Source organism: Rhinichthys klamathensis, unplaced genomic scaffold, assembly GCF_029890125.1.
Source record: "Rhinichthys klamathensis goyatoka isolate OS25496 unplaced genomic scaffold, OSU_Roscu_1.1 h1tg000036l_1, whole genome shotgun sequence".
NCBI classification, from domain to species: domain Eukaryota; kingdom Metazoa; phylum Chordata; class Actinopteri; order Cypriniformes; family Leuciscidae; genus Rhinichthys; species Rhinichthys klamathensis.
The window spans coordinates 8,739,316-8,752,990 of NW_026606584.1; positions in this window are offsets into that span (position 1 = coordinate 8,739,316).

Sequence of the window (13,675 nt, forward strand, 5' to 3'; positions counted from 1 at the left end):
ACCCCGTGACAGAATACCGGACCGAAAAAAGAAAATGGATTTTGCAGCAATGGAGATCCTCCTTCTCTCCCAGGAGAACCAGTCCCTCGAGGCCCACACACAGAGGTATTTGAACTTAGTACCCCATGTTCATTATGATGACACCAGCCTCTGTGTGTTCTTCCGGGCAGGTCTCAACGCTGAGACCAAAGCACGCCTGCCCGGAGATGGGCCTCGGGGGAACTTTGCGGAGTATGTGGAGTGGGTGCTGGTGAGTTGCAATTCTCTCTTCACCGTCGGCCTAGGAGAAGAGGATCTCGCTAGCACCCATCCTGAGTCTCATCCCGCCGAGACCGTTTCACCGCTGGTCCCGTCCAGCCCCGAGCTTCCTTCGCCGCTGGTCCCGTCCAGCCACGTCCAGCCAGAGACCGTCCGGCAAAAGCCCCCCGCAGACAGAGAGCTACCACCCGCCGCGACGCGCCAGCCTGAGCCCGAGACAAAGAGGACAGAGCTGACCCTCGCCCCGGAGGAGGAGCTCCAACAAGAGTCTGACCAGGGGTGTGAGCCCACGACATCTGCGGGCGAGGGAACCCAATCGACGGATCACGAGGACTGGCTGAAAAATTCCTCAGAGGAAACACCGTTTCCCACCCTATCCCAACCGTCATCTGCATCTTCGTTGTCTTCAGAACTATCCAGTGACTGTATCTACCCTGTCATCAACCTGTCTAATACCTCTTCTCATCTAAGCTCTGCCAGTCCTCCAGCCCCACCGCTGCTGGATGTTAGCAGCCCTGCTTCATCTCTGGGGAAGGCCCCTGACGTCGAGTCGCAGGTCAGCCATCCATCCACAGCACTCGGGCATGAGGATCCCCTGGCTCCGCCTCCAGCCTTGGTCCTCTGCACTCCATCTCAGCCTGTCGACCTGCCGGCTCCGTCTTGGCTCCTTCCACCTGCGCCTCCACCAGAGACCCTCGAACCATCGGCTACATCGGGTTCCCTCGTCCTGCCGGCTCCCCCTTGGTCAGTCGTCACTCTGCCTTCGCCACGGACTTACGGTCTGTCCGCTACGCTCCGTCCCTCCACCCCTTCGGCTACAGCGGGCTCCTCCTTCCCCTCGACGTCACCTCTGTCCTCCCTCACACCGACTTCGCCTCTGCTCTCGGGTACTCTGGCTCCACCTTCAGCGCCCGTCGCCGCGATGTCGCCTAGGTCTCCCAGTCCAGCGACGTCGTTTGAGTCCACCGGCTCTCCGTCTGCGCCGATGGATCCTGCCGCCGAGTCTCCGTCGGTCATCCCCCAGCTTCCGTCAGCCTCCTCGCCACCTGGTCTCTTCCCTCCTTCTACTCTGCCGTGGGCTGTCGGTACTGGACGGCTCTGGGTCTGCGCCACCAGGCCATCTCCATCCATGCCGTCAGGGGATCGTCGTCATCCCTTCACTATCCTGTCACTCCAGCCTCGTTTCTGCACTTCACCATCACCTCGTCCACCACCAGAACCTCCTCCGGTCCTCCCTTCGTTGTTGCGTTACGGTGCGAGGACGCACCTGGCCGGAGGGGGGCGTTATGTCACCATTAGGCTCTTTGGACTTTCAGTTTGTTTTGATTTCCACGTGTGTTCCCCTGTCTGAGTTTCCCGCCACCAATCTGTATCCATGGACACTGATTACCTCCCTCACAGCTGCCTGTCATTTGTATCAATCATCTGTGTATTTAGTTCCTGCCTGTCTTCAGTTCAGTGTCCGGTATTGTTTGTGTTTGACACGCTGTTACACCCGTTTGCCTGATGGCCTGTCTTGAGAATAAAACTCGTTTTGGATTTATTCCTTCTTCTGTCCTTCCTGAACCACCCCGTGACAAATATAAAATACAGAAATATATATTTTTTTGTTAAAATTATCATTGTTTGAATCATGTTTATAATATTTTTGTATTTTCATAGCTTAAGTTTGAAAATGTGGGTCTGGGATAATGTCTATTCATATAGTCTAAATATACTTTGAAAAATAATAAATGCAAATATATGCAAAAAATATTTGCAACACATTATTTTTTTAACTTTTTTTTTTTTAAATAAAGTCAATCCTGAAGAAACTCAAACATGTCTATAACAACATCCAGTTCAACCTCCAAAAATGATTGCCTCCTTGAGCAATCAGGTTTGCCATAGTAATGCAAGAGTGTGCATTAAGTATGTAAAGCCCTTGCGTTGGTCAAGCATTCGCGTTTACATGTGTGTGCTCGCGTAGAGTAGACTTTCTGACTCCATATATGTTTTCACATGCGATCCGTATCAAAGGCAATCCCTTACGGCAGGGAATTACGAATCTCCTTGCAGTGTTGGAGTGGCAGTTCTCATTTGGTCATGTGCTTAATTAGTGCCTCAGTCTCTCCCTCCTGTTGTTGCCAGGGTGGCACCTGAGAAAAGAGAAGAGAAGAGAGACCTTCATGCCGTAATTATTGCCCTAGCCCTCCCCTTTTGATCAGGACTGGCTCGCTCTCTCCAGGGCTTCACTCCATGGCTGCTAATCAAATAAATGTGCCCTTTAAATTAATGTTGTGTGTGATTCCTCCCCTTGCCCTTCCCTAGCTGTTTAAAAGAGAAACATTGTGAGGTCCCTGTAGTTGCCCTGACTCCATGTCTTTTAAAGCTTGATGTTTGATGTTTATTAAGATTTTTTTTTTCATTCCCTGGTCTTTTTTCGTGGTTTTCAAAGGAAAAAGATACCTCTGAATTTCGAAACATCAAAAAATCCATCAACAGAATCAAGTGAATTTTTGATTATTTAACTCCAAAGTCTTCAAGTCTTCACTTGCATATGAAGAACATTTTCACTAAGTTGCCTCTAATCAGGAGAGGCACAGAGGGGGGCAAACCCCACCAAAAACTTGTTTTCTCAGTATTCTGTATTAATGACATATATTTCACAAGCCAGCACTTCAAATCAACTCAGCCATGTTCAATGGAAGACTTCAAGACAGCATTAAACTTACTGAATAGTTTCTCACAGAAGACTTCTGCAAGTGCTTTTGGGAAAGATAATGTGAATCAGTGAAAATGAGGTCATTCTAAAGGCCCCCTTTTATGCTCATTTACAAGTTCATAATTTTAGTTTTGGGCTCCCAAGTCCGGTGGTTTTCCCCTCGAGACGGCGGCCTCTGCTGCAGTTCCCCCCGGCTCCTCCAGTCATAGCCACGATAGCTTTTCTGAACTCTCTGTCTGCCCTGTCACAGCAAGGAAGCCATCTCTGAGCACTCTGTGCCCCCTGTCACAACCAGGGAGGCCGTCCCTGAACTCTCGGTGTTCTCTGTAGCTCAGTTTGGCTCTTTTGTCTAAAAAAAAAAAAAAAGCATAATAGGTGACTTTAAAGGAACAAGCTAAATCTCAAACCTCTGGGGAATCACATATTTAAAAAAAAAGCTAAAGACAGGAGCTTGCAAAAAGATAATACGACAGATCTCGTAATAAAACAAGAATCAAGAATGACTTGGCTTTTCGGAGATGGCGAGAATTGAGGGATTTGAAATGTTGTAAAAGTGATGCAGAGATGGTGTTTTTATTACTCAACAGGTGAGTAAGATATTTTATTGAACTGATAAGTTGCCATATGTAGCTCCCTAACAGAGTTTATTGTGAAGCATTGTCTACTGTGAAGGGTCATTTAATTATGCAATTTATTTTCAAGGAAGTACTGTGTCTATTAATAGGTATAGCTACAGTAACATTTTCAGCTAGTCAGCTTAAGACCCGTTCCATCTAAACTGTCTCTTAAGCCTAGTAGTGAATGTTTAATGAGCAGTAGGGTAACCATATTCATCCCCAGTCATGCAGAGACGAAGCACAACCAAACAAAGTTCTTCCACAAAATGAATGCAGATTTGTTTTTTAACTGCTAGAGAGCCAAAAGTTGCATAATGTACCTTTAAAGTTGTCATACAATGAAAATGCATGGACATAATAGATCTCATTGTGAACAATTCATCTGTTTAAAAAGGGTTTTGACCTCGTAATTTTAATCAAAATGTCATAACTGGACTTCAGTCATGACAACTTTCGGAGTGAATTGTTTCAACCAGCATTAATTGGCATGGGGCATAGAATATACATATAGGCTTGATTTTGGTGGACGAGATATGCTACACTGCTGCTGCTGAGCAAACACAATAATTTGTTCAGCTTAGTCAAAAAAACAAAAAAACAAACAAAAAACAAAGGAAAGGCTGCTGCAAGAAATGGTAGAACCCCCATAGCAGATCTCTACAGATAGTGTTGGGGAGGAGGAGGGATAACAGAAGCTTTCATAATCAGAACCAATCAGCATTCGGTTAGAGTTTAATGTCTGAACTATGCATTTTTTAAATTACAGACTTCTCTTTGGTGACTTATGCAGGACTTCTCAAAACCATTTAGTCCACATAAGGTTTTAAGCAATCAGCAATCTCACGTTCATCTGCCTTCACCAAAGACCCCATCTCAAAATCCAATCAACAACTGATGCTATCAACAACTGTCCCAGCCCTTTTTCAATAATCCATTACACCTGGTTGTACATCAAAGTATGGAAGAATGATCAGCTCATCTTACAGTATAGACTGCTATACTCGGAGGACAAAGGGTGGACTTTGAAAGTGATAGCTTGTAAAGACTTGAGCATTTCAATACAATTTTGCCAATGTTTTAGCAGATATATACCCACTGTGGTTGGGAGGGTTAGGCAGCACGATACCACCTCATTTTACGGAAATCAACCAGACGCACGGTTTCAGGTCTCATGCTGTTTTTGAGTGAAGTATGTCCAGTAGCTGTTAGCACAACTTCTTTGGATAAGCTGTGATTTGTAAAAGTTGACAGCATGTGTTGCAATTCAATGTGTGGATACTCTGAAATATCTCCAAAAGGTGAATACATTGTGACCACCCCTAGTAGTTTGTTCAGTTTCATGCATATTGCATAAAATGTGCTAAGACATTTCCAAAATCTCCAAAATAACAAGCTCTGTTATGGTAGCTTCTACACTATTTCAGGGAGAGAGAAATAAAGTTGTGCTGACAAGGTGCCAAGCTGCTTGGTAAGTTCTTCCTGAGTCTGGATTTGTGAGGTTTGTGGCATTGAATCTTTGAAAGATCATTTGAAGACTTTTGTTGAAAGAAAGAAAAGATATAGTTGACCATGAAAGTAAATGAAAACTTTGATTTTAAATGTTTCATCATCTTGAACACCCTTGTTTGCTATCGATTTATAAGTATATAGTGCTGGAAGGAAATTCTGATCATAAAGCACATTCATTTTTCACTAATTTCTTTAATGTTGTCTGTATACATGTTTACATAATCATGTCATAATGTGAATGAAATGCTGTGCACTAGTCTAATATTTTAATATTATCAGACTTCCCTTCCCTTAAATGTGAACTGTCATGGATTTAGATACGTTTATTATGTATGTTTGCCATATTACCATGCTTTAATCAAGGGAGAGTGTGCAGACTATAGGATGCATGAAGATGTCAGAGATCATCAACAATCAGTAGAGTGAGTCAATGAGTTCATTTACCAGCAGGTGGTGCTTGCTGCTACTGCTATTCTGTCAGTATTCTCATCTTATGATCATCTTGATCTTCTTTTGAACTTTTCATTCAAATAATTATATTATCTTCTCTCTGTCTCTAATGCCAACTTATTTCTTTTCTTTTGCAGTGCTTTCCTGCACATTGTAATTTTAATACATGGTCACACTTTATTATAATGTGTCCTTTTTACAATGCAATTACACAATAAGTACTGAGTAATATTAATTAACAACATGTTATTATGTAGTTAATGTTAGAGTTTGTTGCTTGTAATTATGCATAATTTACTGTTATTAATATAGTACATAATACATGCAATATGTGTAACAAGGGCACATTAAAATAAAGTGAGGAAAGAGAGGTTCAGCTTTCATAGTGCACTTCATGTTTTAAAGACAGTGTTTTTATCTTTTATTGACATGAATCATGTTGTACCAAAAGCACAAGGAATACATTATGGAGCTGTGAAAATAAAATATCAGAATAAAATACAAAATCGTGTTCTGCAGGCTGGATATAATTTTTATAAAAAAATAAAATAAAAAAAGTCACAGCACATAACAGCTGTAATTACCATTCAGAACACTTGTGGTGTTTGCTCTGGGCATTAATGCATATTGGCTTGATTATTTACTCTAAATAAATGAATGAGATTTGCACTGTAGATACATTAGTAGCACAGTTTGAAGAAATTCCCCCTTTGGAATAATAATAAATAAACTTATACATGATAAAAAAACATAATGAATAATGTATCCCAACTAAAACTTTAGTTGTGTTTTCCTCTATAAAAATGGTAACTTAAGTTTATGCGTGCAGTGACCTATGAATGAACTCACTGTTGATTTTAGCTGTCAAAGTGGCATGAGTTGTCATACACACGGTTATCAACCTCTGATGGGAAGTGGATCTTAGTAAAATAGATACTTCCCCTGACCGCTGCTTCAGTTTTCTCTCATTTGCTTTCTCTTTATCTTCCTCTCTTTTTGTGGCTGAAAACACTGGCTTTTTGAGAAAGTTTTTTTCTCTCTCTTTAGGTGTGAGAGATTTATTTCAACAGGGTGGGTAAAATAATCACATGACTGAATGAGGCGTACTTGTGTGTCTTGGACACATAGTCACCTTTTTGGATCCGCAGTGGATTGTATCAGATGTGTTGAAAGTACTGGATGAGTGGGAGAAACTTTAGAAAGTTTTTTTTATTGGTCAAATGAAACAGTGCCTCAGTGTCGATGGTACAAGGACTTAAAATGACCCTTTCAGATCCATCTTAAACAATCTCTTTGGGAACCACCCTTAGTGAATGTTAGAGATTTACAGCTTAAATGTCATAATGATATACTGTATAAAAAGATTGTCATTGATGTCCTTGACAACCTTGATTTCTGAAGGATCATGCCATGAAGACTGGAGTAACGACTGCCATCACAGGAACAGATTACATGTGTTCACGGTCAAATCTTGTCCTTCCCAGTCTGTTACTTTTGTGTGCTCAGTTCTGTTTTGTATATCTGTTCCTGGAGTTAACTAGTGTCTGTTACTTTGTTTCTTTGGTTCTTTTACATCATTATTAAACCTGATTTGCACTTGGATCCAACCCTCCTTGGTCTCTGAGTTCCAGTAACACCTCATTGCAGTACACGAGATCCAGGGGGCGGAGTTGGATCCAGATTTAAGGGGTGGAGATGGGTAGGATTAGGGGTGGGGTTAGGGATCAGGGGGTGGAGATGGGTAGGTTTAGGTATATGTAAGGTGGGAGGAGTTGGATCTGGATCCAACTCCTCCCCCTGGATTTCGTGTTCTGCAGTGAGGACCATCTCCTGAGTTCACCCACTTTACAAAAGCTCAAAAAAAGTTTTAAAGTTTACATAGGATATATGATCATATAAACAAACTACAAAGTTGTGTTAATGGTTTTGATAGAAGTCTCTTACGGTCACCAAGATATTATTACTATTTAAAATAAGTGATTTCTATTTTATACATATTTTAAAGGAAACACGGGATATATATATACACAGGGTAACAAGCTGACAAGATAACTTGGGAACAATCAAACACTAATTAACAGTGACAAAAATCTAAAGGGACTACAACAATGACACACAGGACAGGAAACAGGAATGTAACAGCTTTAAAGTAGAGCTTCAGTTGGGTGTTGGGCACTCATTGCCAGCAAAACAGATGAGGCATTGAAATATATAGTGATATACTTTATATAGTGATACTATCAAAGAAGAAATTGACAGAAATGCAGTGGCCCGAAATTGTTCATGACATATGGCACTAACCCAGGCTTTCATATTTGAAGAAGACAAAAGTGCAGTTTTCACTTTACAGCGTTTACCTTGAGTTTGGCCTTTGGACCTCTGTCTGGCTCCTTTCTGAGTAGGTTCTGTGTATTCTTCTTCACCCATCAAGTCTCGACTGCCCTGCTGTTTTAAGTGGACGCGCTGTCATATTTCTTCAGGGACATGATAATCACTGATATTACTAGTGCTCTACATGACTGTAAAGGACAGACTTGCTTCTTTATAAGGATTTCTCTGCAAACCTTTTTATCTGTCTCAACGGGAGGTCAAAGAATGGCCTTTGAAACAAAAATGCGTTGTGGCATTGTCTCCTTTAATCTTTTGGCTCCGTTTTGATATACAATGCAAATTCTACTTTTGCTGGGCTGGTAGGTGATGATAGATAGAAACATTGTGTTTAGATGTTCACTGATGACGTGACCAGACGTGAACTGTAAGAGGGCATAGTAATGGACAAACTCCATGACAAACTGTTCACAAAGCCTAAAGCATGCTACCTTTTATTCATCATCATTAGGGCCTGAGCACCGATGGTGTGAGGACCCTCTTGGAATTGCTCTGTTTATTCTTTAATTTAATTTAATTTAATTTAATTTAATTTAATTTAATTTAATTTTTAATTCAAGCTTTGAGATATATCATCCATGTCAGCCATGATGGGACCTATTAGCTGTGTTTCCACTGTCTGGGCCAAAAGTGAGTGTGCTAGTGTGTGCCAGGGCCAGTCACATTTCCACTCTCACTTCCGGAGCTTGATCGGACCTCATCGGGGCTTCCTCTGAGCCAACGGCTTGGGGTTTTTGGCCCAGCGAATACCTTGGTCCAAAGCGCGCTTGAGAAGTGGTCATGAACAAAGGCTCGCACTGGCCCAACAGTGGAAATGCAGCTATTGTTTCCTCATTTCCAAGAAATATGTTTTCTATGGTAACATACAGTACAAGTTGATGCAATTTTTATAGAGACAGGAGTTCTCATTGCCTTGTTCCATCAGTTTCAGGTAGAAAAATTATAAAAATTGTGTTGGTGCGAAAACACAGCAAAGATGAACTACTTTGTCACCATGTCAGAACCCATAGAGCTAAACCAGCACTGAAAAGAAGCTGTTTCACAGGCATCTACCTCAAGAGTGTCTTTACGGCTCTAAAAGGTATGATTGCACATGACGTTCACTTCTTACATGCGTAACACCGTCTGGTTTCATCTCGGCCTTGATCGTCAAATAACCGCCGCTCCTCAGAGTGTATGAATTCAATTTATCCTGACAGTGATTCTGTGGCTGTTACCAAAAAGCGCTGGCCTGGGATATAATTTGATAATAAATAGACCAACAGTTTCCGCAGTATACATTTTGTTCACCTAATGGAGGCACAAGAGTGGCAGGCGCTCAGATCTGTCCTGATGGGACGATAACACGGAAAACACTTCCAATCATTTAATCACAGACCTTTCTGTTCTCAAAGACAGAAAGGGTTGAGACTAATGACTCATGAGCAATAAGCAAGTGTTTAAGTAAATGTACTTGCAGGGGAAAAAGCTTTTTCCAAGTGGCATATCAATATTTTAAATAGAGTTTCTATCGCTGTCTCTACCTAACTTGATTAGTTGTGTGATGTGTTCTGACAGGCTTGTTGTTCGAAATACCCCATTAACTGTGTCTGTCAGCTTATTTTCCCCTGGTAGGCAGCATAACACCCATATATTTCATAATTTGTTTTGCTATCAGGGCTGATTTGTAAATGCGCAAATTCTAATTAGTAGCAGCCACTGTTTCTAATTTATTAAATATTAAATGAATCCTGCGGTGGATGCTTTTCTCTTCCCAAGATGGAAGTTATGCTATGCAAATTCTTTGGCCTTTTAGGTTGTCAGCACTTTTTAAATGCACCAAAATGCTTTATTCCTGGTTTGTTTGTTTTCCCTCTCCAGTCGTCTTCGAGTTAATATTTATTTATCTTAGATCTCAGGCTTTCTTTTTCATCCAATAAAGGCGTCACAGTCTGCTGGGCTTCAATCCTGCCGCTTTGTTTAACTTCATTACAGCTGTCTTAATCTAAGGCCTAGTCGCTTGTTTCAGAGGCTGCATAATACATCTTCTGAAGTCACTTTGTCACTTACACATTAACAATTGTTTTGTCCATTTTCCCCCCTCCATGGGCGTCTAACCCCTGGAGATGGAGGTGAAATTACATGCTCATAGTCTGCTACAGAAAAAAACCCCACAAGAACAACCCCGTTTATTTTTAAACGGCATGTATAAAGTCTGCTATAGCGCAAAACCATAGTCTCTTGTACAGCGTGAAATATTAATTCTATTGTTTAGTTAAGATTTTGCTCTGACCATAGACACTGAATCGCTTTGTTTTCTCAGTGTGACAGCTGCCTGCGAACTGGACGCGATTTGAAATATGTCATTTGTATTGAATTACCAGACATTTATCGAACACCCACTTATCCCAAGTGAACTTCAGTCTAATTAAGTTTCAAGAAACACATCCATCAAGCTATTGAGGCAGTTAATTTGCCATTGCCTCCTGGATCTGTATTCCCTTCCCGAATCACTGGAATTCACATGAGCATCGTTTTCAGCGATGTCATTCGCTTTTCCTTCCTACTGGGCTGCAGCTGGCACAGCCACACTTGAAGCCTGCTCGCCCCACATGCTATTAAAACATGCTTCCAGAAAAATCCCCCCGTTGTGGACAATTGTGAAAGAAGTCCCCCAGCTCTTCCCTTTGTGTGACTGTTTCTGCTGGGGTAATTTCATTAGAGTGTTGGTGTTTGATACTATATAATGAAGTGAGACTGAAGGGGGAGCGAGGGTATCATGGTTTACTTTCCAAGGTCATTTCAGCCAACAGGACAAACCCAAAGGAACAACACCAGTAATGCAAGGAACTCCTTGTTTTTCCTGAATGTACAATATACAACTAGATCAATGTAAAATGAATATAGTTATATTTTTGCATAATTGACAATCCAGGCTGCTTGGAAAAATGTGCCTGTGGTGACATATCTGTACAATGATATTACGTTGCTTCTTGCACGTTACACGGCACATACAAAGTGAAATGTCCAATGTCCAGACTCTAAAAAAAAATCATGTTCAATTTTCTCAGAAAAAGATGAACATAAATGTGGCAACATGTTATGACATTGGTTGCTGTATGTATCGTGGGAGTTCAGAAATTAAATGTGCTAAAATGTTAATGCTCTATCGTGTTTGAAAATTAACGTAGCACCTAAAGTAAACCTACCCTAAACCTAACCGATAGTGTTAACAAAAGCAAACGTTAGATAAAAACAACCTTGCCATTTTAGCTTGCTTTTACAAGTGTTAGTCTTGTTATGAGTCATAACTCATGATTTACAGGACCTGTGTTGTACTAGGTGAGCTACCGAGCAAGTTTACAATGTCAGAAAAAGCATACATATGGAGCTGGTAATGTGATGTAAACATGAAATGTATTAGTTTGCAAATCATGCACTATGGTAAATTTTGAGGTCATAACATAGTATATTGCAACGCATTCTCACCCCAAGGCGTCACTAAAATGACAATTTTGACCATGCTTCAATATTCGACGCTTTAGGGACCCTTTAGCGTCAGTTACATGACGCGATCCTAGGGCGTCATCTTACTGACGCTTTACCTAAGCGTCAGTTAGATGACGCGGGTAGGTTTAGGTCTGGGGTAGGGTTAGGATTAGATAGCATCATCTAACTGACGTTAAAGGTAAAGCGTCAGCAAGATGACGCCCTAGGATCGCGTCATGTAACTGACGCTAAAGGGTGCCTAAAGCGTCGAATATTGAAGCATGGTCAAAATGATTCCCAAGGCGTCAGTTTCATGACGCCATATTGTGCAAAAAATAGTCTTATAAAATACTAATAGGCACCTGTATGTATTATTTGTGTAAAAAGGTATAAGGTAAAAATGCATTTATTGTTTAGTTAGGCAGCTGTACAATTGTTATACCTTATAGTTTAAAAATGCAGTTTTGAATATCTGAACGGGACAGTTAAATGGGAACATAATTACTGCGTGCCAAATCTGTGTGGCGACTGAGAAAACACTTATATTAATTATAGAAGAATGAGAAATTATGTGCCATCTAATTGGTAATCAGTTTGTTTTGTACTTCAGGCTACTTGCATATGAAAATGAATGATGGGCTATTTATTTAATTTATTCCAGTTTTTACAGACATTTACTGGGCAGAACACATCTACATAGTAATCAGTAAAATTACAGATCACAAACACAAATATTAAAGAGAAGTAATCAATTGCGTCAACTTTTTTTCTTCTCATACTGCTCATAAATTAAAGATGGACAACACATGGCTCTTGTTATACTTTATTTGAGACAATTATGTTTTCACACAGAAAGTAGAGAGCCCTCAACTTGTTTTTGGTCCCGTATACATTAGATATGCAAACTATTTATTATGGTATGTGTAGCTAGTCGTTTAGGCATGCTAACTGGAGCTAGCGTCTTCTCTCATTAGTGCAATTATCCGTGTGAAGAAAACCTGTTTCCGCTTGCTTCTTTTACATTCTGTCCTTTCTTTTGGCCCCTGCATGATTCTCTCTTTTCTGCATAGAGACAATAGCCCCCACACTATTTGTCATAAAATCCCTCATTTGCTGGATCCTGAGGAAAGCAGATTATGCTTATTTTTCATTTGGACAGAGGGAGATGGAGCCAGGTGTTTGGCAGCAGTGGAGTGTTCAGGTGTAACCGGGCCGGCGATGGGACATGATGAGTTGGGGCTGATGAAGGATGAGGCGTAGAAGATTTCAGAGAGTGCGGCACCCTGCTGGCCGCTCCCTCAAGAGCACCCCCACTGATCAGGAAGAGGGGAAACTTTCCTTTTTAATCTGCTTGAGCCGTGATCACTTTCTGTTGCCTTAATTAGCTCGGTACGGCCTTGATGAAAATGCAAGGTTTGCAAGCGCAAGGCATGCTATTCTGCTAAACTCATCAAGATCACTTGTCTTGAGTCTCAAGGTGATCTTTTATCTCACTTCTACAGGTGGTACTTCTTAACAATTATAGTTCCATTCTCAGCACTTAGATAATATTAAAGTTAAGGCATTTTATTTGTGGTATAATACAGGGAGATTCAAAATCTGACTCCAAATATGAGTACCCTGAAGTACCATTAGTAAGATGGGTAACACTTTAATTTGATGGTCCCTTTTGAACATTTTGTTGACTATTAGTAACTTTGCAACAACATGTCAACTAATTAACTCTCATTAGTGTATAAGTAGACTGTCTGCTTAATATCTGCTCTTTATTGTGACGGTTCCCCAACAGACATTCTACTGACAATAAGTAACTTTGCAAGTACATGTCAACTTATTCTAACCCTAACCCTACCAGTCTACTAATACTCTACTAACACTATGAGACTTAGTATGTAGGTGCGATGCTACTTATAGTCAACATAATGTGTTAAAGGGACCATCAAAATAAAGTGAAACCGTAAGATAAAATAGCAGGTATATATTTTCATTCAGTATTTAAAGAACCATTTATACAATGGGAGAAAAATAAAATTATGGTGTTATAAAGAAAAAACATTTACATAAATATTTAGTTTGTATGTTCTCATTATACTAAATCAAATTATTTAAATATTATAGTACACTTGATCTAGTATCTAATAAATCTAATGATTGGAGTGACCCGGCACATCATTCACTACCTCATTCATTTTTTAAAGTTAGATATCAACCTTCTTAGTATTCCTCAATTAATTATAAACAATATAACAAGAAAAAATATATAAAATTATAAAACAATACT